Consider the following 6,236-nt stretch of genomic DNA (forward strand, 5'->3'; position numbering starts at 1 on the left):
GAGCAGAGTACGAAACAGAGTACTCAGAATCGATCGACACTCACATTGTTTCATCGATCGATTCCAATGAGTCACCGATGACCGATGTACGCTATCCCACGTCGCTCGACGGGAAGCAACCGGTAGACCACCTTGCGTTACCAGATCAGTGTTATCCAGACTTTGCCTTTCAACAACCCAACAACAGAGGACGAGATGACTATTCAATAGGCAGTTGGGCAGCAGTGGATTCCATGAAAGTTTTGCAGTGGATACTGTAATTCCTTCATCCAATGAGGATCCTACAGAGGAGTATGATGAGGATTACTGGAAGGAAAGAGCTATAGAGATTGCTATGCAGGATGACAGATATTAAGGCCATTCCTTCAACAACACGTCTCCACCATCGATAGACAGAGTTCACCTAGCATCGGTCGATACCCACCCTCATCCAGCAAGACGTTCTTATGCATCGATCGATACCATACCTGGTACATCGATCGATATTAAAGCCACCGCCTTTGAAAAGGAAAAAAGGGAATATTCCAATTCCAAGTAGGTTTACCAATACCTATATAAGGAGTTTTGCACCCCATATTACTTCTCACGAAACCGAAGCAGAAAAGATGAATGCTCTCACAAACCAATCAGAAGTAACATCTAGGAGGAGCATTCAATCCAAAAACCATAATTTCATAGACAAACGTCTACCATCGATCGATACTTCAGTATCAACATCGATCGATACTCATTCTAAACCTCAACTTTCTTTATTTACTAAGAAGAATATGAGGATGGATTATGATTTTCTAACTCCTGATGAATTTGGTATTTTCAGGGACCCAGATGGCCATGCAAGAGCTATGGATGGAAGAATTCTAAAAGTATCCAGAGAGGACATATCAGACATTCTTCAGGTGGCCAATGGACCAGACAACTTGTTTATGCAGCAACGCAGCATTCTAGACAACATTCCCACAGTTCCAGACGAACATCCAAGGGCTAACACAACAGCAATTGTTTCACACCAATCATACCGACCAGTTGGCCACACATCGATTGACAAGATTGCTCCAACATCGTTCGATAGGGTAGCACCAATGTCGCTCGACAAGACACCCTCACCATCGATCGACAGATGTTACGAGTTTGGACATCGCGCTTATGACATCTATGGAGCCAGAAAGTTCAGATGGGAACAGAAGGACGAATATGGAGTCTACAGAAATGAGTTTGGATATGCAAGGAGCGTAGCTGGTGAGATGATCCCCGTTACCAAGGACAACATCAGAAAAATTATGGAGAGAGCATCACTATATGAAGAGAGTCACATATGTCTTCCAGAAAATGCCACTTCTTTAGCACCTACAAGACTGGCACCAGAGATCTACACCAAGGATGAGATTAATGAGATGGTGACTGGTATTTGTGGAGCTCAGGAAAGGGTAGGAGATGAACTCAAGACATTAGTAGATGACACCTATCAGCCTTCGGACAGAGGTTACAATGAGATTTTCAGAAGTATGGCAGAAATGAGGACAGAGATTGAGAGTATGCAGCACCGCCTTGAGAAGGAAGCTACGACATCACCATCGATCGACGCCTACAAAGCAACATCGATCGATGTCAGGCCACAGACATCCCAAATCCCTGAAGAACCAGAAATTTTGGAAGAGAAGAAGGATGAATGGGAGATCGCATACATCAACACGAAGATTCACGACGTCTACAACCCTCTCAACAACAACGTGGACTGGTTAAGCACGAGAATTGATCTGCTACAGCAAGATTTGGACACCATTCGCAAGAAGGATCCACAGCCAGCCACATCGATCGATATATGCACCATCACATCGATCGATAGCAAGTTCGCAGCCATGGAAGATAGGTTACAATCTTATGAGGATATGCACGACCGTTTCACCTCACCTATCATGTGATACTTGGACACCTTGTCTACACAAATGATGAAAGTCCAGAAGGATATTGGCAAGCTTAATGATCAACATGATTTTCAGGAAGAAGGTCCAACATCGATCGATAGGTTCCGGAGGACATCGCTCGACAGCAAGAAACCTACAGAACACCTTCCCTACACAACAGCAGAAGTTGATCAGATCACATCAAAGCTTTACACTGCTATAGACACCATGGAGGAACGACTTGAAAAGCGGTGTGATGACATCTACTTTCCATTCGACGTTCGATTCGGTGGAAGTCAAAGCCATTCAAAGGCAACTCGCATCTCAACACCAGATATCAGCATCGATCGACAGAGCACACTCCAAATCGATCGACAGTACTACACCAACAACGATCGATAGACATATGGTCGCATCGATCGATACCAAGTCTACATCAGACGACGAGCAGCTGATACACAACAAGATGGAGTCAATGCACGAGGAACTGAACGAGCTATCAGCATACGCATACGACAAGATAGGATGGCATCAATTCAGCATTGAAACTCTTCAGGAGAGGCTACAGAACATCTCAAATGCAATACAGAAGATGGATGAGAGATGGACCAGAAACGATGAGGCCACAAGAAGTTTCATTGCAGCTTGGTCCAGATGTGCAGAGATGAGGTGGATGCTTGTTTCCCAACAAGTAGCTGTCTTTCCACCAACTAGCCAAATACCTCCAGAGTCAAGCTAAATGACTATAACAAAGCGCTGAGTGGGAGGTAACCCACTATTAGGTAATTTTAATTGGTTTTCTTAGTTACTAGTATTTACTTTCATTTTTATTCTTTCAGATTTATTGCGAGACCCAAGTAGGATGATGACCACCATATCGACCGCGGATGAGACGTCGACATCGATCGACATGCTGACACCTGCGATGATCGATGCATACCGATGCACATCGATCGATTCCCACTCCGGTCAGGTTTATCTTCCTAACTTGTTACATTGAGTACTTCTGATTTATTTCCACCATAACTCCGACTGTGTTACACTGGGACAGTGTAATTTAAGTCTGGGGGAGGTTTACTGATATTATTTATCCTGATTCTTATTAAAAGGATTTTAATAAAGTTATACTTAGCTACGAGAAAGAGACTATGATCTTATTATTGATTTATACTTGAATGTCTAAGCACTCTTTAGCATCATTCTAGATTTACTGATTGCAGATAGTACTAAAGATGCTAAAGTGGATCAACCTGTCAACTATACACACTTGCCTCGATTGTTTGAAGGAACCAAAGCTGACCTCCAACACAAAACCTGACATAATTGCTTGTCTTGGGGCTTGGTATACACAGGATCGGATTCTTCAGACAATTCTGGAAGGTAACGCCTTGTGTAGATTCATTTATCACTTTTTATCTCTTTATTTCGACCCTAGAGTAGTAAGTGTTTAAAAAAAAAAAAATTCCAAAATTTATTATTTAAATAGGACTTAGGATTTAGTTAATAGGAATCTGAACAGGACTTGGTGGCTGAGACCATTAAGGCTTGATTCATAAAGATTCCAATAAAAAGAATTCGAACGGATTTGGAGGCGGCAATCTTCAAGGCTCGCTTCACAAAGAATTCTTGGATATAGGACAAAAAGAAGTGAACAGGGCTTGGTGGCAACCACCATTAAGTCTTGATTCATGGAAGCATGTCCAATCTTGGTCACTAATCTTGCAATAAAAGCAGATTTTGACTCAAGAGAGAAATTAGAGAGAGAGAAATGAGGAACTAACTTTTAATTACCTGCAGTTCCAGATACTTGTCTGAAAATCCTTGCATCATGTGATCGATACTTCCAAGGTAAAGCCTGCATGGAAGCAGACTTTGACTCAAGAGAGAAATTAGAGAGAGAGAAATTAGGTACTAACTTTTACCTGCAGTTCCAGATACTTGTCTGAAATCCTTTCATCCTGTGATCGATACTCCCAAGGTAAAGCATGCACTTTTATATTTATGCTAAGAAATGAATTACTAGAAGGGAATGTCAGACAGGATTTGCTGAGTTGTAGACTAGTTGAATTTGGTTGCTAAGCTAGGATATTGCATAATGTGCTTTTTTTATTAGGACTTTTTAGATGTGGTTTGCGAAATTGTAGAGGTGAGCGCGACTTGGTTTCAGCCGACTTTAAACCCAAGGCTTCACCAAACTACAAAATTACCTCTAACGAGTTTTTAACCTAATAGTTATATACTTGCCTAAGTGTTAGGAGGCAATGAGAGCTTTTACCATCATTGTATTCTTACTTTCAGCAAGAGAGAGAGAGAGATTTTTAGGAGAGAAGATCATTGAGAGATTTGTGATTGGAACTCAATCGATTAATTTGTTCTATTCTATGCAGTTTTTATCTATATTTTGTGTCATGAATTGCTTAGCTATGTCTGAGTAGTTTACTTGTTAGATTCAGGGTTTAAATAGGTTAGAGGGATTAGCCCCAACTATAGAATTGCTTAGTTGTGATATTCATTGATTGATTGTTCTTAATGTTTGTTCTAGCCTTGCTAACTAGAATATTGAACCTAGGAATTTGCATGTGTCAAGCATCCTTGATCATCCTGTCCTGAATCTAATTTGTCATGCTAGGACTGCTAGAGAGAGCTAACCGTTGATCTAGGAGACTAGTGAGCATTATCAACCTGCGCCTAGGGCTTAACTAGAAGCTATCAATCGATATCGTCATCTGACAATCGATCGATATTGCGAAAGGTGTATCGATCGATATCCCTATAGGATCATCGATCGACACTTTCTTGTGATCAAAAGGCGACAGTTGAGATCCAAGATCTAGTTAGTAAACTAGTGAAACATTGCCATCGCTGATCACTGTGATTAAGGAGTTGAGCTCTAATATATCATGCATGCAACTGTTAGGCATCTATAGGATTATAATCTCCAACACCTGAATAGAAACCCTGCATCTAATATCTTCCAATAAAGTTACACCCTCAATCATCTTGTTAGTCGAGCAATAGCCTTGCTCAATTAGGATTACTATTTAATTTAAAATCATAAAACAACAAACAATTAGAATTAATAACCTGAGTAGATTTAATAGGTTCTCTACCTCCTTGTGGATTCGATCCCTAAGTACTGCAACTGAACCTCTTATTTGAGAGAGTAATTTACTTCTTAGGGTAATTTGTGTGGTATCAGGTATAAAACTATTTTGTCCATTTTTTGTCATTTTTACCCTTTCCATATCTTAAACATAATGAAATAAATAGATTTATGAATTAAAATTTTTATAAAATACATAAACAATTGATAAAACACTCATATACACAAACTGATATTTTTTTTGAGTTGATAAATTAAAATTTTAAAATACGTTATACTAAAAGTAGATTTCGACTTCTACGGAAAATGAGATAGTAGAAATTGACTTCCAGATTAAACAAGAACATCTACTATTTTTAGAACAGACAATCTACTGGAATGCGAACTCTGCTATTTGTAAAGTTAGCTACTTTTTCTTTGAATGAGGGTTCTACTTTTGTTAGGTATTCTATAATTGTAGGAACTCAAATTCTAGAAACTACTCAAACGGCTAAATAAAGTAGAATTTGGTTGCGATTTTTTTTATTGGTTCTACGCTTGTAGAAAACGCCTTCTACGGATAAGAAAAATCGGATTTTGGTGAAAATTATGAAAATTTCTGTTAAGAAAATATTCTCAAAATATTCCAACTTCCTAAAACATCGGAAACTCGATTTACCTTGTCAAAAAAAAATCGTTTCTAACTTTTCTTCTTCTTCAATCCATGATTTCTTCATAGTTTGTCTTGTGATTTTCACAATTTCTTGTTCTATGATGTATATCTATACAACATGTGGTGTTTGGGAATTTGGTGCAACTATGGGATGGGATTTTGCGACTGATGACAAAGGGAGTAAGCTACTGTTATTGGAATCAAGTTATACCTTAGATGATTTTAAAATCATTTAAAAGAATTGTTTTGGAGGATTTTGGTATTGAAGAAGATAGGTTATCCGATTTGTAGTTGAGTTATCTATCTGCTGAGTTGATCAATACATCAACATGTCCACCTGTGATCATAGCACATGATCGACGGCTTAAGAGTTTTGTTGGTTTTGCTAACAAGAGTGTTTCTAGCCGATTGTGTGTAACATTTAAAGCCAACACTGAGAATTCAAATGAAATTTTATTGGTCACCCATATCTCAATCTTTGATCTATTAATATAGCTTTCATGTAACACCGAGAGTTGTTCTTCTCTAACAACTAACACTGACATAAAACCACCACTCTGAAATGTAGGAAGACATAGAC

Source organism: Brassica oleracea, chromosome C7 (assembly GCF_000695525.1).
Source record: "Brassica oleracea var. oleracea cultivar TO1000 chromosome C7, BOL, whole genome shotgun sequence".
NCBI lineage: Eukaryota > Viridiplantae > Streptophyta > Magnoliopsida > Brassicales > Brassicaceae > Brassica > Brassica oleracea.